This window comes from Phyllopteryx taeniolatus, chromosome 3 (genome assembly GCF_024500385.1).
Source record: "Phyllopteryx taeniolatus isolate TA_2022b chromosome 3, UOR_Ptae_1.2, whole genome shotgun sequence".
Taxonomy (NCBI): Eukaryota; Metazoa; Chordata; class Actinopteri; order Syngnathiformes; family Syngnathidae; genus Phyllopteryx; species Phyllopteryx taeniolatus.
In genome coordinates, this window is record NC_084504.1 from 5,244,105 (window position 1) to 5,267,637 (window position 23,533).

At 40.5% G+C, this 23,533-nt stretch overlaps 1 long non-coding RNA gene across 1 annotated transcript in view; it reads right to left on the reverse strand.

Annotated features, from left to right (window-relative positions):
• LOC133475861 (uncharacterized) overlaps positions 1 to 18,191 on the reverse strand; it is a 22,299-nt gene extending 4,108 nt beyond the window's left edge. Inside the window, exons 1-2 of the long non-coding RNA XR_009787953.1 lie at positions 17,888 to 18,191; positions 11,556 to 11,627 (exon numbers count right to left, since the gene is read on the reverse strand). This is a non-coding gene — a long non-coding RNA (uncharacterized LOC133475861). The remainder of the gene's footprint in view (positions 1 to 11,555; positions 11,628 to 17,887) is intronic.
• Positions 18,192 to 23,533: the final 5,342 nt, after the last annotated feature.

Genomic DNA, 23,533 nt, shown 5'->3' on the forward strand with positions numbered 1-23,533 from the left:
TAAAGAAGTCTAGAACCACACCCTACCACCCGCAGGGTGACCCGCAACCTGAGCGTTTCAATAGAACTCTTCTCAACATGCTCGGTACTCTTGATGCGCAGGACAAAAGTAAATGGAGTAAATACATCAGTCAGCTGGTGCATGCATACAACTGCACGCTAAATGAGTCAACAGGCCACTCGCCATATCTTCTCATGTTCGGTCGAGAGGCTAGACTGCCAGTAGATGTGGCATTTGGAGTCTCAAGTGATGGTACATCCACCAAGTCCTATCTGAAATACGTCAAAAACATGAAACGAGAATTACAGACTGCCTACCAGCTCGCCGAGAGCATGGCTAGAAAAAAAAATGAAGGGAACAAACAACGCTACGATCAGAGAGTTCGTTTCTGTCCATTAGTCTCTGGTGACAGGGTGTTAATCAGAAATCTTGGACTGCAAGGAAAACACAAGCTAGCTGATCGTTGGAAAGCTACACCATACGTTGTGGAGAGTCAACTCCCTGGTTTGCCTGTGTTCAAGTTGAAGCCAGAGAACGGACAAGGCTCTAACAAAGTATTGCACCGAAATCACATTCTGCCCATTGGACAGGAAGTGAAATTGAATGTGGAAAAGAACGAAGATACACTTCAACGCAAACGGAGAGCCAGCAAAAGACTCAAAGCAAAGAGGGCTGAAAACTGTAATCTTTCTGGTGTACCAGCGCTTGATCATGTTGAAAAGATTGAGTCTGCATCTGACTCAGAAGAGGATGAAATGGGTGTGTGGTATGATTATCACTCCATATGTGAGTCAAGACAACCGGAAGCTCAGGAAACTGTTCAATCAGAACCTGTCAGCATGGATTTGGATCAAGTTGTCCCTCCAATTAACCAAGAGATGGATGAGGTTACAGTTGAGGCATCTGCGGCAACAGATGACGATGGATCCGTAGTGCAAGATGAGACTTTTGAAAGTACTGTTGATACTGGAAGGGACACTGAAGCACAGACATTCGATGTAACGACTGCGAGACAAGACAGTGTTACAGAGAGTTCAGACGAGGCACGACGGCCTCAAAGACTGAAAAGGGTTCCTACCCGACTAACCTATGACTTGTTAGGGAGTCCAAGCTCTGTGGCAGTTAGTACTCATACTGTCTCTCGAGCTAAGGTTGATGATAAGACATATGGCTTATCTCCATCACCTTTGAGGTACAAGAGCATTTTTTATAAGTGGATTGGTTTGAGAGGGGAGTGTTTATCCTGTTCATAAAAGTTTATGTTGTTATACATGTCATGAGGGCATGACAAATTTTTTTTTGTGGGGGGAGAGTGTAGTGTACTGACTAAAATGTGTTGAACTGTATTTGTTTGAATTGCTGTTGTGAAAACTAGTTAAGTTTGTTTGGTTCTTTGTGTGGATGGATACTGGGGTGTCCTGCGTCCCGAGGGGTCTGTGAACATTTCCGGTTTTTTTTTTGTTTTAATGATTGATTGAAGGGGTGGTGGTCCAATGGGATTGGGGGAAGGAGGTGAGTCGTGGAGAGGAAGAGCGGGAGATGCGGGACCAGAGGGAGAGAGTTTTTTTTGGCGGGGTCTGCACCTGGTTTTTGGACACGAACGGATGCTTGGACTGTTTTTGGACACAAACGGATGCTTGGACTGTTTTTGGACACGAACGGATTCTTGGACTGTTTTGAACGCGAACGGATTTACTATTTCAAAGCCACGGGTCCTGTCTGCTGAACGCCACGGGTCCTGCCTGCTCAACGCCACCGGGCTGCCGCTTCGACGCTACGGGATCCAGTCGCTGTGCGCGTTTTGAGGGCTCGTTCCTACGACAATCGGTTTGGGTTTTCCCCCCCAGTGAACTGAGGGTTCAACGGTTTTTTGAGTACTGCCCAGTGAGGGCTACATGAAGTTAGTTCATTCTGTGTTGTGACATAATCCCGAACATCGCTCCGTCGCTTAATACATTTAACATTAACATCGTAAACTAATTAGATAATTCTAGGCGCGTTTGCTAATTAATACATGATGTACTCGCGGATCAACTCTTGTCGGCGATGTTACGTGTGCTTCGCTGGTTCCGCTGGGACCGCAACCAGGGCCACGACCCGCAGCACCTCAACGCGAAAATACAAAAGACCAGTGACACAAATACGACACGGGCTGATCTGATGAGCAAAAATGTTGCTTAAACATAAAAGTAACAATAGAGGATGTCCGCTTCAGAGGTAGGCAGAGTAGCCAAACATTGTCCTTAAGTAAGAGTACTGTTACTTGAAATTAATGTGACTCTAGTAAAAAGTAGTCCTCCCAAAAATTACTTGAGTTAGAGTAAAAAGTACACAGTGAAATAATTACTCAAGTACTGAGTAAATACTGAGTAACTGCTGATTTTTTTTTAACCACAGCATGCACATCAATTTAAAAAAATAAATAAATAAATAAATAAATTCGAAAAGAAAATGTGAATGTGCAAATTCTGATGTTGCTGCGTGTGTGTGTGTATGCACAGTCAAAACTGAAACAAAACATCTGCAATTTACTGCACGGTGTTTTCTAAAGGTATAAGTGAGCTGAAACATCCACGTTTGGGCAGACAGTGCCAGTAAAATACTACAATACATGAAAGCGGTTGTTTTTGTTCGTCTAAATGTCAACACGAGTAGCGTGCCGTTGCCTTCATGGTAACGAGGACCTTTCCAACATGGTGGCAACGTAGGCACGACGATCAGCCAAGCTGGCTTATCTAGTGTCAATACCGATGCCCGGGAAGCCCAATAGAAGACGTTGTGTGAGGTCATGAGACTTTCTTGTGTCATTTGATTGCTGAAGTAGACTTAAACATCATTACCGCTTAAATTGGATTGGATACCGCTCAATGCGGAAGTCGAAGTCGTAGTCTCGCGCACGAAATAGTTGATAAATAAGCATCCATCCATTTTCTGAGCCGCTTCTCCTCACTAGGGTCGCGGGTATGCTGGGGCTTATCCCAGCTGTCATCGGGCAGGAGGCGAGGTACACCCTAAACTGGTTGCCAGCTAATCGCAGGGCACATAGAAACAAACAACCATTCGCACTCACAGTCATGACTACGGGCAATGTAGAGTCTCCAATTAATGCATGTTTTTGGGGTGTGGGAGGAAACCGTAGTGTCCGGAGAAAACCCACGCAGGCACGGGGAGAACATGCAAACTCCACACAGGCGGGGCCGGGGATTGAACCCGGGTCCTCAGAACTGTGAGGCTGACGCTCTAACCAGACGTCCACCGTGCCGCTGATAAATAAGCAATAATTGATTAATAAAATGAGCGAGCGACATTTAGGTCATTGTTACTTCTTAACAGCAAAAGCAGCGGAAGTGTTTTTCTGGACTCCTGTGACTTATCCAAAGCAGGATCTAGATGATTCATGTAAATGGCCTATTTTGAGTTCAAAACAGTGAATTTCGCCAAAAGGTGACTCATTTGCATGTGTCATTTAACTTCAGTGATATTTGTTGTTTGTAAATATTTGTCGGTTCATACAGTCTGAGTTTGTAAAGAATGGAGACACTTTTTAACATACTCAGGTTTATTTTTCTTTATTTGTAAAGGAACAAAACATTTGATACAATTTCTTGTTGTGATTTGGATTAAATTCATTTGGACTGTGATCCTTGAGAAACCAAGAAATGTTCACGGTTGATTGAAAACTCAGTGGATGTTGTGAAAAAGTCAAGCTCGCTGTAGTAGTGTTGGTTTAAATATTAAAAATGTAATTATGATGTAATTGTAAAACACTAAATCTACCGGTACCTAAATGCCAAAGTCAAAATCACAGGGTGATTGGGGCCTGATATTTGAGACAGCAGAGGGCCACCACAGAGCTCTTTACACATTGCTTTTTTGTATTTTGTTGACATACATTCTAATTCAATTCTGCCTCAACAGTGAATAAGCAGCCACCTTAGCATGAAAAGCGATTGAAGCAAACAGCTGCCAGCCACTTATCCAAAAGTTGCACCAGCTTTATTTTTGTGACAAATGCATTTGAAGGTTATTCACTGTTTAGTTTAAAGTTTCAACAGCTTATATGGTTATAATAAAAGACGAAAAATGAAATACATGACGTGTATGTATACTGTATAAGTATATACTGTATTCTAAATGAAATCTCAGCAGACCAAGAATAATATATGGGGACATAAAGCAGATACAGAACCTTGTGTACAACTTGAGACAACTGTTTGTAAAAACAAAAACAAACATCCATCCATTTATCCATTTTCTGTACCGCTTTATCCTCACAAGTGTCGCGGGCGTGCTGGAGCCTATCCCAGCTATCTTTGGGCGAGAGGCGGGTACACTCCGAACTGGTCGCCGGCCAATCGCAGGGCACATGGAAACAAACAACCATTCGCAGTCACATTCACACAATTAGAGTCTTCAATCAACATACCACGCATGTTTTTGGAATGTGGGAGGAAACCGGAGTACCTAGAGAAAACAAGCGCAGGCACGGGGAAGACGTGCAAACTCCACACAGGCGAGGCTGGGATTTGAACCCCAGTCCTCAGAACTGTGAGGCAGATGTGCTAACCATCCACCCTGCAGCCAAAAACAAACAAGCAAACAACAACAAAAGCCAACTACCCCATTACACCAGGCAAAACTGTAACATATATTCAGGATGTAGTCCAAATGGATTACTTTCTTTACAATTAAAATAGACACAGGGGCCACTTGTAGTTCCCATCCCAGAAAGAGCAGAATTGGGTTTTGAGTTTAAATCCTACATGGGCTGACATTTTGGTCTAAGCTGTAACTGTGCATACATACAGGTACAGGTACAGGTGTTACATACAGGTAACAGATGGCAAGACATACAGGGAGTTTTTGACAACTCGGGTCATGGGCAAGGGACTGACTACTGTACGTTGCCCTTGGCTGTGCTCAGTTCTTCTGTCTGCTGGCTACCAGCTGAGGGGGCACAAAAAGCATCTAAAATGCATCTTTAAAATGTGCTGAGTTCCTTCATTGCAGAGATACATATGACACAAAATTGGCAATGCTGCTGTCATTTTAATTCTAGTCTGGTCTGGTCCATTGCGTCAGGCCGGAAAAGAGACACACCGCAATGCCTACACTTGACACGAAGCGGGACAATTATGGCAAAAATAATAATCACGATTATTTGGATTGGTGGTGAAATCAAAATGAATGAATATGATTATTCATTGATTTCAAAATGTTCGTACTTATTGATTCACCAAAACTTAACATTACATTTACATGTCCTTCGCTACCACAAATCTCACAGCTTCCAGTGTCTTCTGATGTCTCTGGGAGCTGGTGGCACATGGTGAGGCGTAGTAAAGAGTATCTTTAATGGAGGACTGTGTTGCGGTGGCACTGGCTGAAGTTAATGAGCGTGCACTTTTGGGGGTCTTTTGTTGTTCCTTTATCACTTGGTTATAGACCACTTTACGACACAACTTCAAATGATGAAATAAACTGCTCGTGTTGCCTTGGGGTATATGGACGAACTTTTACCGTATATCCCAATTATTTGTAATTGTATACCCCTTGTTTGTAGACATACGTCCTTCTCGCTACTTTATTACATTACATTACTGCACATTTTCTGTTCCAATAAAGGAATAAAGCTTTCTGTTGTTTTACGACCTTATACCTGTTTTTTTAGGTGTTATTGTGTGTGTTTATTTTCAGTTCATTCATACCTGTAGCAATAGATTAGATTTTATTTCATACCTTGCATTCTCCATATTGCTGTACTTATAGATAGATCGTTAATTAATTTTTACGTTATTTATTAATAATATACAATTTTTACAAATCTCACAGCTCATAGTGGCTTATCATACAGTGTCATGAATTCTCAAATGTGCACCCATAAACAACACCTCCTCTTACCTGCCTACACACTAGCAGTATCAAACAAAGCCCTCAGCCCACATGGACCAAAGACAAACAGGCTTCATAAGTGGTGAGGATGAAAAGAAGAATGTATTATAGTTCCATTTGACTCAGATGGAAAAAAAAAAGATGAGACCTTAATTAGACATATATCTCATCTGAAGCTTTTCCTTGGAGTGCCTGAACACCTACAATATCATTGAGTTGTTATTTGAGAGCACTGGAAGTGAGTGTGTTTGTACTGTGGCCCAAATAGGCTGGTCCTGGTGCTTTGGTGTGGTTGGTCTCCAGCTGAAGGGAAGATGAAGTAGAATAAAGTGCAAAGTAGATGGAGAGCAAACAAAACCACAAGGGTAAAGACAGAGGAAGCTATGCATGGGAAGGGATTTGGAAGAAATTGCCTAAATAAATATTTCGGAAAACTGATATTGAATATTTTTTTCATGATTATGCAAATTTACCCACTATTTAACAGCGCTTACATTACTTATTCGAAGTGAAGGTCATTCAAGTGTATCATTGGTGTGGTTGGCTTTTATTTCCAATCTCCAGTGTAATGCGTAAATCTATGAAATGTATTTTTATTTAGATTTTGATGGTGGCAATACTTAGACATTTGGTTCCTGCCTGTAGAAGTCTGAATGTCGTGATCACCCATCAATACCATGGATGACACAGAGACCGCCATCATTCACAGTACACAGACAATTTAGGGCCCGATTTACTAAGACCCCAAATGGCAGGCGCTAAATTATGTGTTCAGTTTCACGTATTGTGCACGATCTACTAAGATTGCGATCTTTCCAAAATAGTGGGCGCCAAATTGTGCATTCACTCAAGCTAACATATTGCGTGCGCTGTCGGCAGCCGGTGTAAAAGTGATCTCCGTATCTAAAACAGGGGTTTTGCACTTTAGGTAGGTGTAGTGGTTTTTACCATGGAACATTTGGGACAGCACTGCAGGCGCAAAATAAAATTTGAAGTGGGAGAATTGTAAGTGTTAGGGGAAGCCAAAAATATGATTTAGTCACAGCTTAGAAATATTTTGCTCCAATCATTTTGGGGAAGCCAGTAACTGCATAAAAGCCATTTTTTGGTTGATTGAGCTTTGGATTGCATGTGCCTCTCTTGTGTGACTTTGTGTTTGATTCTGTTTTAATCTGTTTGCATATACTCATCCCAGAATGTGCAAAATAAGCTTTGCAACAATCTTGTCCATTTGGAAAATGCAATTTCGGGTGCGTTTAAGTTTCTGTTCTTGCACATGCAAACCTTTAGTAAATCAGGCCCTTACAGTCTTCATCGAACCCAAAATGTATCGTTGGACTGTAGGAGGATTGTGAAGTACCTGAAGAGAACCTACACAAGCACAGGAGAATAAACTCCACACAGAATCCATCCATCTTACAGTGAGCCAACAATGCTGGCATTTAAACACGCAATGCAAAATATAACAATAATATTCAATCATTTGGGGGAATTACATTGTATGAAGTAGAATGATTTTTACTGCATAGAGTATAAAACACACGTCCAATAGCCCATGTGTTGGTCTTCTAGGAGTAAAAGATGACAAGAATGGAGATGATGAGTCCTAGAGTTTTCACCTAGAACTCTTTTCTGTTTCCGTGTTAAATGATTCAGCAGCATAACATGTGAGCCATGATACAGTACCTGTGCTTTAGGCGTGAGCATAATAAGAACTAGGAGAAGGCAGCAACTGGAGAATCAAAATGCCCATTTAGCAGATGAGCTTCCAAATGATCACTTGGAAAAGAAATGGCACACGGCCTACTTATCAGTACTATTTGTCTCTTCTTACATTGTCTCACTTGTCTTGCACTCTTTTCAGCTTCTCACAGCCTCCATCTCTCTAGCACATTTAATATTGAGTACCATGCTGTCTTGGTGTCACCTTTGAAAAGTGAAATGTCACGCACACACACATTTCCCTTACAGAAGATCAACATGAAAATATTTTTATTCTCTCTCTCTCTCATACACACACACAAACAGAGATATGATATACATAATAATGTAGATGTAATGCACAACTGAGGGGATGCAGGCAAAGGACAAAAGGAACTGCCATATGTAACATAAATAACACACAGAGGCACACTTCTCAGTGTAAGGCGGCAAAGTATGTTGCCTCTTCTTGTGGTGTGGCAGCAGGGAATCTGCATCCCTTTAAGTACCGTATTTTCACGACCATAAGGCGCACTTAAAAGTCTTATATTTTCTCCAAAATGGACGGGGCGCCTTGTGTTGCGGCACGCCTTATGTGTGCACCGAGTTCCAAAATCTGTAAATGTTGTCGTGTGACTTCGATGAGCGCTCCGCTTGACTGACTGGGAGCATTTCCTGCCGACACGCTGCTTATATAGAGGAAAGGTGGACGTGACTGAGGACAAAATGCGGCCGTTAAAGGGGGAAGGGTGCGCATGAAAGATGACGCTAAAGGCACGCCCCCAGTAGGCATATAGCGCCGGTATGTGCATTGTTCAAAACAACATCGGTTTGGCTAAGGACCCTCGAAAATGGCACCTACGAAGAGACACGCTTACAAAACACAGTTTAAACTGCAAGCTATCAGTTATGCGGAGGAACATGGGAATCGAGCAGCCGCGAGAGAATTCAAGATCAACGAATCCATGGTTCGCAAGTGGAGGAATCAGGAAAACGAGCTTCGCCAAGTCAAGAAGACGAAGCTGAGTTTCCGCGGAAACAAGGCGAGGTAGCCCGAGTTGGACCAACTCGAGCAATGGATTCATGAACTCCAACCGCTGGACATCGGTGTAAACAGGGCGTTCAAAGTGAAATTGCGAGCGGCGTGGGAGCGATGGATGACAGATGGCAAACACAGCTTTACTAAGACGAGGAGGCAGCGCCGGGTGAGTTACGCCACAATTTGTGAATGAATTGTGGATGCTTGGCTTAACGTGTCTGCTTGCACTGTTGTTCGAGCTTTCGTAAAAGCCGGCATCGTTTCTGAGGAGCCGCATGGCAACGAGACTGAGTCCGACAATGACGAGAGGGAACCTGCCGTGTTTAATGGCGAACTTGCCCAGCTGTTCATTTCGAATACAGAAGATGAGGATGTTGATGGATTTGTAGATGAGGATTGATCAAAAAATAACGTGAGTACATTGTTAAATACTTCAATAAAGTACAACCGAACTCAGTTTTGCTCCTGCTGCCTTTTTAAAAACATACGCTAGCGTGCATGCATGCTACAATAGGTTTTAAGCTAGCGTTTTACCATGCCTGCGCCCAATAATACCTAATACTTAGGTATGTGTTAAATACAGAAATAGACCCCGTAACTGAGTCGGCGCCTTTTAATACAGTGCGCCTTATGGTCGGGAAAATACGGTACCCCTTTGCAGAGACGAGAAAAGAGGGAGAAGAATGAGAGGACAAATTGCAGTAGTCTAAACAAATTGAGCCAGAAAGATGTTTGCAGGTTTATACAGTAAGTATTCTATTTGACAGTACATATTGGTGAATGTCGCACATGAGGTAGAAATGATTAAAAACTATTATAAATTGATTCACCTTTGTTAAGCCTTAGCAGCCCCGATAATATTAATGTGCATCAGTGCTGATCAGTAATATTTTGCTTTACTGGTTTTGACATTTCTGCTGCCATAATTGTAATTAAAAACAAATAGACCAAAACTCACTGTGTTACTGATGTTAGTTTTGTCTTATATGATGTTTTTGTTTTGTTTAAAATAATAGTACTCTGGTACTTGAATTGAAGGTTGAACATTGTAAATTCACAACGAAAATAATATAAATGTTACACTTATTTTTTTTTCAGGAAAATCTTTTCAATTGTTACGTGATACAAGACTTTATGAACACCTTATCCCATAAAGTGTGACTGTACAGTTCTTTGATTTTCCTCAATATCCCGATTCTGGCACTGATAATATATACATATTTTGAATTAAACCCAAAGGTAGAAGTGAACCACTGCCAAAAGCACAGCGAACACTATACTGACAGGCAGTCTCTGGATGAAGTCACCAAGAAATACCTTCAATTCAACTGTTCAATTGTTTTTTCCCCCCCTTCTTTTAATTGAGAAATGTAATCTGCTGATAATAGTCCTGCTAAAGCAACATCTACAGTACATCACGGCTCTCAAGTTTTCAGATTCAGAGTTTATGATTGTGACTAAAGCACTGAGGTGCTTGAAGGACTGATTAGTCAATATTTTTGACTGCCCGCTATCATATCAGTTTTAGGCATGATAGATTTACCAGATTGGTCTATTTGTCAGGTTCAGGTTTTCAAGGAGTTGGAGGCAAGGAAGTGGAGCACCCAATTGCAGGGAAGCAGGGAGGCAAGGTGGGAGTGCCGGAAAACAAAAAAAAAGGATTAATTTACAAAAAACAAAGAGGGAAAACAAGGTACTCCTTGGAAGATTCACCACTGTTCTGTTTTCACCATTTGTGCATAATGGCTCTCACTGCGGTTTGCTGGAGTCCCAAAGCTTTAGAAATGGCTTTATAACCTTTTCCACACATAGATCTCAATTACTTTCTTTCTCATTTGCTCCTGAATTTCTTTAGATCTCAGCACGATTACTAACTTTTGAGGATCTTTTGTTCGACTTTACTTTATCAGGCAGGTCCTATTTAAGTGATTTCTTGATTGAGAACAGGTGCAGTAACAAGCCTGGGTGTGGCTTGAGAAATTGAAGTCAGGTACAATAAACCAGTTATGTTTTAACAGGGGTGTAATCACTTTTTCACAAAAGGCCATGTAAGTTTGGATTTTTTTTTCTCCCTTAACAATAAAAACTTTCAATTAAAAAAACGGCATTTTGTGTTTAGTTCTTTGACTAATATTTAAATTTGTTTGATAATCGGAAACATTTAAGTGTCACAGACGTGCAAAAAAATAAGAAATCAGGAAGGGGGCACTTTTTCACACCACTGTAGTACTTGACTTTTAATCCAACTTCCTATGAAATTCTCCTATAATTATGTTGAGTTGGAGCATTGCGTGTGTATGAACGAACAGGAAGCAAAGGAGCTAAAGCAGTGTGAAAATTGACCATACTGCTCCAAATGATGCTCTTGCCTCTTCTTCCGAGACATTTGACCTTGGGTTTATGAGCTATAATAAAATGTTACCAAGCACTTCTGAAATTGGTCTCTCTCTTCAGCTGAATTAGCATAAAGCTTTTAAAAAGTCGTGCACTCTCACACATACAAAAACTGCACCGCTGGGATAGTTAGGGAGATGATGAGTGTGATGATGAAAACAACGAGTGGAGCCAGAGGTCAATGGGAGGAGGAAATAAAGAAAATGTAACTTGAATGTTTAAGTAGGAATGAGAGTAGGTATTGTGATAGAGGCACAGACAGTGCTCGTGATGATAAAGAAGATGAAATATTGTAACGGTGAAGGAATAAAATGAGGCCAGGACGTGGAAGATTCATGACAATAAAGGAGAGAGCGTGAAGAATGGTTAAAAATGAATGTCAATGAAGATGAAGAGAACAATACATTACATGATGGTAAACGGTAAAGCCTGTGACTTTCATGCCACTATATTTTACTAATAATAATATGACTTGACACCCTCCCAGAAGTGAAATGTTGTGATGTTCATTCAGTTAAATGGGTCTTACTACGTCTCATCAAGGCAAACTCTGAAATGTCACTTCTGAGCACAAGATGTTCTGTTCCTGCAGAGGTGGCAGCTGTGAGTGGGAAGATGAAGAAGACAGAGAGCAAAATTATTCCATCTGTTTTATTACACTTTTAAATTTCTCCTATATGGCTTTCTCACACTAAGTAAGCTTATCCTCTCTGTCAAAATCACACTGTTCTTCTCCTGCATTGGCAAAAAATAATACATCATCTTATTTTGAAGGGCTAATAACAGCAGAACAAACAGCCCGCTACACTATTTTCAGCCTTTATTATATTTCGGCAAGGTCTCAGTGCACCTCTCCAAAGAGACATAATTGAACAATGCATCCCTCAATTCTGAGGCAATTTCAATTTATTGGTCTTTTTGTTTGCCCAAATATGTGTATATTTTTGCTACAGTTTCGATGTAGTAAAAGAGGACAGGTAAACCCCCTCTACCTGGTATAATTCAGAAGCAAACTAGATTTAATTTACTGTACGATTCACCGAGGCAAATCAAATCAATCCTGATTTTGTTATTTAAACAGTTTGGAGAAGCATGTTTGTTTGTGTGTGCAGGACAATGGGACACAGGGGACCTTGCATTTTTAGTTTCTAATAAATCTGAAAGGGGGAGCTGGAAAGTTTGTAAAAGGGCAACATGTTCTCTTAGTGGCAAATTATATGTAAAATTAGGACTTAACATTTTCCTAAAATTGATTAACAGAAAAAGAAAACCTTTTCAGATAACTCACAGGAAAGAGCGCCCTCAGCATGTTGACACCCGGCGGGTGAACCTAAGCCTTAATATTAAGTCACAGTGAACTTAAAGTGATTTTTACATCACTATTTCTTCACTTGCAGTAGTAATGCTGTTTTAAACAACGATTTCGCTTGTTGTACTTTATATGATATGAATTATGTTATGTGTGATGTAATAATAGTGTCTGCATGAGCATGGACACTACTATTACTTTTCTAATTAATCCACCACACTATGTTAAGACCCAAGATTTTCTCATTTGAAATGTTCATTCTTTCTACTCTATTGGTACTGAGGTTCATGCACAAGTCTGTAAATTTTACGGAAGATTGGTTAAGTAACATTGCCGCCGTTGGCCAATACCATTGCGCTGGCAGGTCTTACAGCAAATTGGCCACAACTCAATGACCATTTGTCCAATCGCAATAAAACTTTGAGGGTATCTTGGTAACATGTGTTTTGGCATGTCTTACCACCAAACAAATGGCCACAACTCCAGCGTTTGAAACATACATCATCATTAAGTGTGATGAGTTGGAAATTTTAATCCAGCTTGATGTGATGCACAAAATAGCCTCTGGATTGTTGCCGTATGCTCCACAAGCACGGCAATAATGGCAGCAAACCTAAAATTTCCATGGGATTTGTTCGGTAATATAATGTAATAAAGTATTTAAAATAATGCAATCAATATGAGATTGACAGCGTTGTACCTGAACAAGTTCAATGAATGAAAGTTCATGAACTCGTTCATATTTTGGTAGAACGTGAACTGAATTTAGTTCATTTCTGGCTGATAAACGTAATTGAGAAGGCGCTCAAGTGCCTTTCATTCAAGAATGCCAAGTCAGTGTTGGGAAAGTTATTTTTCTACGCAAACTAGTTCAAAGTTCAGTTCGCCGTTCCAAAAATAAACTAGTTCAATTCATAGTTCATGATTCAAAATTTTGAACTAAGTTCACCATTCCAAAAATGATCTAGTTCATAGTTCTTTTTTGTTTTTTTTCTAAATATCTTGCAAACGTGCTATTCCCCTTAAAGTACTGGCTTCATTTTCCCATTGTTGCCACCCATTCAGTCCACACTAGCCAGCTGCAGCTTTCACCCTACAATCTCAAAAACATGAGAAACAACTTGTTACTTGAAGTCTTTTTTTTTTTTTAAATGAGGAAATAAAACAAAAACAGGACTTTTGTCCTAAATATGCAAACAAAAACATGCAACAGAGTATGACAGGAACAATGGTGAAAGGACATGGATAACTACATTCCTTGCAGCTCTGGCTGAGTATATTAACAAAATTTTCATTTATTCTTATATTCAAAAACAGTTGTTATAATTTGTGTGATCGTACAGAGTTTAAACTAAAGCATACTGAGACAAATTTTCGTAGTATGCCTAATCAATTTCTACAATTATTTACTGTATTACAAAAGAACCACCGAAGAACGCATTCACTCCCATTTACGCCGTCTCCCAGAACGCATCTCACATCCTCACACAGCTGCGACGTGCCTGCCATGAATGGCGGAACTTGGCCGCACTGAATCGGTTGCCACATACAGCGTTTATCCGCTTGTATATAGTGTGTTCAGACTTGTTTTTTCTTTTTCCTGGAAGTCTTCAACCAAATCTGACACTCTTGAATGAAAATGTACCTTGTTCTAAAACAACCTTGTTCTTAATTACGTTCACCTGGCAGGAATGAACTAAGTTCAGTTCGCGTCCGCAAAAAATATTAACTATTTCAATAAACTTTCGTTCATTGAACTTGTTCAGGTACAGTACTGTGCCAGGTTTTGTTTGGGACTTCCAGGACTAAACCCGTCCGGACACACTATATACGAGCCTTCATATGTAGAGGGATACGGCTGCTATTCAGGTTTACATGCGCGAGGTGCTTTCATGGACACTCCTTAAATGGGAGAGAATCTGTTCTTTGCTAGGAAAATTATGGGACTAGAATGCTTTAGTTAAAACACTGTATGATCACACTGTCAAAATATGGCATTTATTTTGTTTTGTAATATAAGACTGGATCAGATTTTAAAAAAACAAAAAAAATCATATAATCAGACAGAGCTGCTAGGAATGCAAAGTTCTCAATGTTCTTTCAACATCGTTACTGTCATACTGTGTTACAGGTTTTTGTTTGCACATTAAGGACAAACTCCTGTTTTTGTTTTAATTCCTCAAAAAAATAATAATGATAAAAACATTTAAGCAACAAGTTTTCATGTTTTTGAGATTGTTGGCTGAAAGCTGCAGGTGGCTACTAGTGTGGACTGAATGAGTGACAACAATGGGAAAATGAAATGCCAGTATTTTGAGGGTAATAGCCCGTCATGAACATAATGGAAAAAGGAACTATGAACTATGTCAAATAAAATGAAAAAACACTAATACTAATAACATATGGCCAGACACACCTGCCACCATTTAAATTTTTAAGTGCCTCAAACAAACAACAACACACGCATAGGGCCTTACAGAAAAATGATATTTATTCACTAAAATGACTGAATGAAGAAGGTGTTTGCTGACCAGATTTATTGACACTTTTGTGTGTGTGAGAGAGAGCGAGAGAGAGTGAGAGAGAGAGAGAGATTACAGCATGGCACGTAATCTTAAAGAAGCAAGTTTTACAGTGATTTATGACCATAAAAGAGGGCCAATGATGCCAGATGCACTGCCAAAACGACAGCAAAAACATCTGCAACTTACCGCAAGGTGTTTTCTCAAGTTCGAAGTGGGCTGAAAGATCCAAGTTTGAGTGGTCACAATTTAAAACTACGCTGCATGACATTTCACTCACATTCTGATGTCACATTCTGAGTCGCTCGATATGGAGCTGCCGGAAGTACAAAGGATTCTGTATTGGGTTAAGATCAGGTCATTGACTTGGCCATTGAAAATTTTAATTTTTTGCCTTAAGAATCTCTTGAATTACAGTATGATTAGGCTAATTAACCTTCTATACTGTCAATTAATTAGTTTTGTAGCATTTGCATTATCATCATTGTTGTAACTAAACATAGAGCAGAAACCATAGTGCTATGATCCTCACTGTTCATCTCGTTACGCTAATGCAGGTCACCATGTGGTGCTAAGGGGTGCTATCGCTCTGTAACTGTCATGTGTTAAGTTACATTTGGGGAGGATAGCCACCATTTTCTGCTGTTGTTTTGGTTACGGTTTACACTCGCTTCCAGAGGGGATTTTAGTCACTTTGAGAGGGAAAAAAAACTTAGCAAAAACTAGGCTTTACACAATCAGGAATTTTGGGTACGATCACCAATCACCGATCAGCGAGTTTAAAAAAACGATAACCGATGACCGATCCGATCACAAGATGGAGGAATCTGTCTATTTAAATGACCTGTTCATTTACTGTATATACTTGTGTACTTAATTGCTCAAAAAAATATATTTACAATAATGTATCTTTGTATAACTCTATTTATGCCAGAGAGGTATAGTGACAGACAGAACAAATGAATCAGAATCAGAATCAGAATTCGAATCATGTTTATTTGCCAAGTATGTCCAAAAAACACACAAGGAATTTGTCTCCGGTATGTTGGAGCCGCTCTAGTACGACAACAGACAGTCAATTGACAGAGAACACTTTTGAGACATAAAGACATTGACAAAAAAGAGTCACTGAGCAATAAAGCGTTGCTACTTATCTGGTAATGCCGGTACATTTTTTATTTTTTTTTGACAATTGCAAAAAGATGCAGAGTCTTCTAGCACTTAGAGCAGTTCGAATGACTAATATTGCAATAGTCCGGTGCAATGACCAATGTGCAAAGGGCGCTGAGACTTCAAGGAGTGTATGCGGTTTAAAGTGACGAGTAGTGCGATAATCTGGGACAATGTTGGTTGTGCAAATGTTACAGATACTCCTCAATCAGTGTGCAAATGGAGCAGATGCTACTCTGGCATGAGTGGCCAGTATATGCAAATATTGCAGCATGGCGAGACAACTACAGTGAGTGCACGAGTAATACATAATTGGCCCCACAGAAATGTGACACCGAACTCAAGTCAAAAAATTGCCAGCATGTTGTAATGCAATTGTAGGTCAGGTGTTTAAGAAGTTAATCGCAAGAGGGAAGAAGCTGTTGGAATGTCTACTAGTTCTAGTTTGCATTGATCGGTAGCGCTTACCTGAGGGAAGGAGCTGGAAGAGCTGGTGACCGGGGTGCGGAGGGTCCGAGAGCATTTTGCACGCCCTTGTCTTAGTTCTGGCAGCGTGCAAGTCCTCAATGGTGGGTAGGGGGGTACCGATAATCCTTTCAGCAGTTTTGATTGTCCGTTGCAGTCGTAGTTTGTCCTTTTTTGTAGCAGCACCAAACCAGACTGTGATGGAAGAACACAGGACTGATTCGATGACCGCTATGTAGAACTGTCTCAGCAGCTCCGGTGGCAGGCCGTGCTTTCTCAGAAACCGCAGGAAGTACATCCTCTGCTGGGCCTTTTTGAGGACGGAGTTGATGTTGGTCACCCACTTCAGGTCCTGAGAGACTGTAATTCCCAGGAACTTGAAGGTCTCGACGGTTGACACAAGGCAGCTGGACAACGTGAGGGGCAGCTGTGGCGAAGGATGCCTCCTGAAGTCCACGATCATCTCTACAGTCTTGAGCGTGTTCAGCTCCAGGTTGTGTCGGCCGCACCACAGCTCCAGCCGCTCCACTTCCTGTTGATATGCAGACTCGTCACCGTCCTTGATGAGGCCTTGACAGTGGTGTCATCTGCAAACTTCAGGAGTTAGACAGTCGGATTCGCTGAGGTGCAGTCGTTCGTGTAGAGAGAGGAGAGCAGCGGAGATAGGACACAATCTTGGGGCGCCCAAGTGTTGATGCTGCGTGTGGATGAGGTGGCCTCCCCCAGCCTGACCTGCTGTGTCCTGCCCGTCAGAAAGCTGTAAATCCACTGGCAGATGGCAGGTGAAACTGTTCTTTTCAAATCTGCAGTAGAAGGTATTCATGTCGTTGGCTAGTGTGCTATTGTTCTCAGCTTGGGGGGATCGTCGCTTGTAATTAGTCAGCGATTGGAATGCATGCCAGACTGATTTAGAGTCGTTTGCGCTAAACTGTTTTTCCAACTTTGCTGCATAGTTCCTCTTTGCAATGTTAATTTCTTTAGTCAGCTGGTTTCTAGCTCGATTATACAGTAAATTAAATTAAAATACAGTAATTAATGTAGCCACTTTTTGTGACATGTTTGTTTGTTGGTGTGCCGTGAGATTTTTCTATTGTAAAATATGTTCCTTGGCTCCATAAAGGTTGGTAATCGCTGCTATAGTCAGATCGTGTATTCTAATCAGTCAGGTCAAACCAACATTACAACGTGACAGAAATAATGGCTGCTAACTTACTGTAATTAAATTACTTTATTTTTAATTAAATTACTTCACCCACACCGAAACTTTAGAGCATGATTTGACAGAACGGCAGCATGTTTACGTACAACCGTCAGTGCTAGCAGTCGCTTGCTAGGCTACATAACATTTTATTGCCTGCTTGTGAGCCGTATTGTATTAAAAGTACGTGAACATACCTCAACCAAGCCTTAAACGAACGTCATCTCCTGTCCTGAGCACCGGTGACCACCAAAACACATTTTTCCCCATTTTCTCCTTATATTACCTTCGGCGCGCTCCACTCTTGTTGTCGTCGCCACGGTAACGAGTGTATCCGGTCTCATTTGTGTTGACAGGATAAAGCCCAATGATGGTAAAAAATGGGATGTGGTGGTATCGGAATACAAGATTTTATTGCAGTAATCTGACAGTGTAATCGTGAAAGAGCAAATTTGTCTTGTAGTTTGATCCGGGCATTCGTTTTGCCTGTCTCAAGACGTGTTGTCTGTCCCACACCGCCGACATGTTTTTTTTTTTTTTTTTTTTTAAATAACTTCATTGGGCGTCAGATATTTACAGGACTACGTCAAAAGACATGCGACAAGGCTAAAAATAAACTAGCTTTTGGATTCAAATATACTGTGCGCGCGGCGACACGGAGTAAATGTCTTTTGCGGCGAATTATGACATTAAAGCCGATCAGCCGAACAGCATAAAATGCTAAATATCGTCCGATACCAATCAGCCTGATAAAATCAATATAAAGTTGAGCAAAAACATTGGCTTTACTGTTTATTAGTCTTAGCAACTGCCAAATGGCCAGCAAATTAGTGTCGTTCTGGCTTAATAATATATTTTATCTTATTTATTTAGGTTTTCTTTTCTTTTCTTTTTTTTTAGAAACGTCTTCAGTGTTAGGAGGTACGGTAGAAGAATGGTTAGCACATCTGCCTCTCAGTTCTGAGGAACAGAGTTCAAATCCCAGCCCCGCCTGTGTGGAGTTTGCATGGTCTCCCCGTGCTTGCATGGGTTTTCTCCAGTTACATCCCAAAAACATGCGGGCTAGGTTGATTGATTACTCTAAATTGCCCGTAGGTGTGTATGTGAGTGCGAATGGTTGTTTGTTTATATGTGCCATGCGATTGGCTGGCGACCAGTTCAGGGTGTACCCAACCTCTCGCCCGAAGATAGCTGGGATAGGCTCCAGCACGCCCGCGACCCTTGTGAGGATAAGCGGTACAGAAAATGGATGGATGCATGGGTTCTCAGTGTTGTCATTAGAGGATGCACTCCATTTTGAATTGGAAAGGATGAAAAGGCATTATATGTCACTCCAAGAAACTATTGGAACCAAGTCAACAGTGGGGACACGTGATGTCATTGTACCATTGCGCCAAATATGGCCACCTAAGGTGGTATGATCTTGCATTGCATACCACTGCAGAAAATGTGAGATTTCATGACTTCATTGTCAGCTGTGGAGATTTTTTTAACACAGCTCACCGTCTATTTGAATCAATTTCGAATTTATATACAATATGTTCGTAACAATACTTATATATATGGAATCTCTGCACAAACAGATGGACACAACACAGGTTCTAACGCCGCTGCATAACTTATCATTTTTGCTTTCCGTTGTTATGTTATCACAGGCAACGACTTCAGCCTTCACTAATAAAATCACATTCATAAATCTTATGTCATATAAGGGAAAATTGTCTGAACGGTAAGGCAAGACAAGATACAATTGAAGCGATCAACTGTCACGTTTTGTGTTTTTTTTTTAAATTAATTAATTAATTATTATTATTATTTTTTGTATTATACAGTGAACTTCCATCCTTGATTCACCACATTACACCATCATTCATTATCAACTGAGTAACACTGCATTTTTACACTTGTACAACAGTTAAGTCAGTTAAGACAGTTAATTTTATGGTGGCGACAGTTTCCCTGGAACAAATTTAATTCAATTGGAATTATTTTATGTTCTTTATAAAATCTTGACAAATCTTGACAGTTTGACAGGAATAAGTAAGGGTTTTCCTTTAATTGTATCTATTTTCTTTCGTATTTGACAAGACACTTTGTATATTAGTTTTTGAATATTTTTGTCAGTGTGTGTATTTTCCTGTACATGAAGGGATCGTTATTGACATTTCTTGAGCACGTACCTCAAAATAAAGCAATTTTATGCTCCTTGTATTTTAATGCCCTGTGAAATTATTATCCCAATGTTGCTGTGATATATTTGAAATACCCAACAACTCACTAGTAGTCCATTAATTTGTGGGTCTTGTATCCCATTACACAGTGCAAAGCAATTAAAAGAGAAATGGGGTAGGGGAGTGAGATAATTAAAATGTATTCCACATAGCAAAGAAACATAACATAAAAGTAACAGGAACTCAAGAAATGTATATAATGCATTGTATATTACATGCTAGAGAGACTTTGTCTAGTCAAGCCTTGCCTCTATCCATGCACACTTTGCAAGAGACACAGTTTGTTTGTTTGCATTTGTTTTGTTTATAATTTTAAAGAAAATTACTGCACTGGAAGTAAAAACTCAAAAACACAGAAATGTTAATACTGCATGAAGGTTCAATTTAGGGCTGTCCCTAATCGAATATTTTTAGAATAGATTATTCGATTGATCATTCCATCGATTAATTGAATAAACAAATACATATCTTCAAAAATATTTTTTTACGATAACTGTTTATTCACCGATTATTGTTGTTGTTTTTGGGTGTTGTTAATAAGAATCAAAATCAGAATCAGCTTTATTAGCCAAGTATGTTACAAGACACATGCAATTTGTCTCCGATAGTTGGAGCCCCTCTAGTAAGATGACAAACAGCTACTATGACGAAATATAAATTTAGGACATAAAAAACACAAGTGTGGGGAGTCATTGAGCCATGAAAGTGTACCTCTAGTGTGGTGATGCTGACAGAGTGGCAATTGTGCAAATGATGCAGTCCTCAAGCAATTTAGAGCAATTTAAAGTGACCAATAGTGCAATGATCTGGCACAGTGACGATTGTGCAAATGGTGCAGGGAGTTCTCAAACACGAGTGCCCAGTAGTAATCAACAACAGTATGCATATAGTGTACGAGTGAGTGTACGAATAACATAGAAGTGTCCCGACAGAGATGTGCAAAATTGGCAGCATGTTACAATGAAATTGTGAGTCAACTGTTTAAGAAGTTAATGGCAAGAGGGAAGAAGCTGTTGGAATGTCTGCTGGTTTTAGTTTGCATTGTTCGATTGGGCCTACCTGAGGGAAGGAGCTGGAATATGTGGTGACCAGGATGTGGAGGATCCAAGAGGAGTTTGCATGCCCTTATTTTGGTCCTGTCAGTGTGCATAATGATTACCAAATTAACAACAATTAAGCAATATTACACGGGAGGAGGTGATGTTGAGCTACTTCTTGGGTACTGATTAATGCATAGTGCTACTAGTTTGATATTCACTTCTGAGGCTTCTTCAGGTTCACCAACATCAATTAAAGGTAATTCATGCTACGGCTGCTAATAATTATTTTCATAATAGAGTAGAGTAAACTGACTATTATTTCCATAAATCGATTGATTCATTAACTGGTTTGATCCATTACATAGCAGAAAAAAGGGAATATGTTGATCATTGTTTTCCAAAGTAAAAGAAGATGTTTGCAAATGTCTTATGTTGTTCATACACAAAAGATAATCAGTCTGCCTTAATGAATGACTACAGAAATCAGCAAAGCTATACGAAAAAGGTGACTACAACAAAGCCAAGATTGACATGCCCCAAAAAATTGTAGGAATCAGTACGAGATGAATAAAAAAAAGCTGGATCATTTCCTTTTTTTGCAGGGTAGAGAAAGAGGGGGATGAGGAAAAAGGTGCAAGGTGGAGCTGAAGGTGAGGGAGGAACAATCAATTCTCTGACATCTCGAAATGTGCACTTGATGATGCATACCTAAACAGGACAGAAGTGGTCTGCAGGGAGTGGGGCATGGGGGGAAATGTGGTGAAGGATGAAATGTGGGAACAAGGGCGGGAGGATGGAAAGCGAAAGACTAGATTCATAAAGAGGAATTGGAAGTTAAGAAGATAAAGCGTAAACCAAGTTGGCGAAATGATTACATCCGTTCATTTTGACCTCAAACAGCATTTGGTTCTCAGAGGCTCTGCCGGTCATTCTTGGTCCCCAAGGAATATAATCAATGGATGAGTAAATGGAGGGAATAAAAGGTGAATACTAATGATGAGTAGGCAAAGGAATTGTTAGTGTACTCATCCTCATCGTATTTCACTTGTAGTAAAGACTAAGTGGTCTCTCAGTGAGTCTGCACAGGTAGGGAACAATAGCTAGGTGTATTTTCTTTTTTTTTTAATACATGGTGTTTGTGTACCACACTGAGTGGGAAATTATAAAACATATTTTATGGTGTTATTTAATAATCCAAGTTGACACAAACTGTAGTTAATTTTTTTCTATAATTACAGTAAGTCTTTCGACAAAATAAGTAACAAAGAGATATAAAAGAACGAATGCCATCTAATTATTTTCTATGCTTCATGTCCTACATAGGGTCACGCGTGAGATGAAGCCTATCCCTATTGACTTTGAGTAAGAGGAGGCATACACACTGAAATGGTTGCCAGTCAATTGCAGGGCACATATGGACAAACAAGCACTCTTTTACTCACCTATGGACAATTGAGAGTCTCCAATGAATATAGCATATGTGTTTGTAAATTAAGGGGGGACATGAAAACTCCACAGAGGGCCTGAGCCAAGATTTGAACCCAGAAAAAAAATCAGAGAAGGTCAGGATGGTTCTGGACCTGAAGGAGTCTGCGATCTACAACGTACCAGTGAGGAACACAAATTTCCCTGTTCGAACGGGCAGAAGAACGGCAAGCAGCGATAGGAGATCAAGAGGAAACTGAAAGCCTTCACGGTGGATGAGGTGTCAAGGGCAGAGCCAAACTGTTGAAGATGTCTCAAGCTTGGTTTAGCTTCCTGCTTAGGGCAACCTATATGACACCATGCCATGCCCAAGCAGTCTCTATCAGTGGTATGGAAGGAGGAAAAGTTCCCCCCTTTGTGGCACACTTGAACACCAGGGACATTACAGATAGCAACATGATCAAGACCTGAAGCTGCCTGAAGCTGGCAGAGACACTATTGTAGGCAAATTATAAATAACCATCTCACGATCAGAAAGACTCACATCAGGTTCCTCAGGCAAGGAGAGAGTGCAGAAGACATGAGTTGGCAAGGTCGCCCATGCCCCCTTTCAAGTACAAACGATTAGAACATGAAAGCTGATATCGACAAGCATGTGCGATTCCTTCCTGAGATCACTGTCCCATCACTCTGACAGGACAACGTGCTGTCCGCAACTACAAAATCCACTTTGTCCTCAAAGAATTCATCTACTGGGAGGGGTGAATGCTCTCCTCCTACAAATAGAAAAAAAAAAAAAAGCCAAGTACTGGGTGCAGGGAATCAGTTTGGGCTCCTACTATCTACCTGGAGGTAGGCTGTCAGGGTTTCGGGAGCCAGTCAACAACAGGGATTCTGCATGACATTTGGAATATCTGGACGAAACTTCGGAGAAATAAAGATCTGGGTGAGGAAGCAGAGAGAGGAAGCTTCTAGTTATGGTTGATAAGAAGAGATGTGATTTGGAGGTCTGGTGAATGAGAGGGGCAGCTCCAGGAATTTGCGCCACCGAAAAGTGTTCCGGTGATAAAGAGAGTGAAACTGAGGGCTGGTGGTCTCTGCCTGACAACACTGCAACTGTACCAGTAGTTTTTAAGGATGCTCAGCA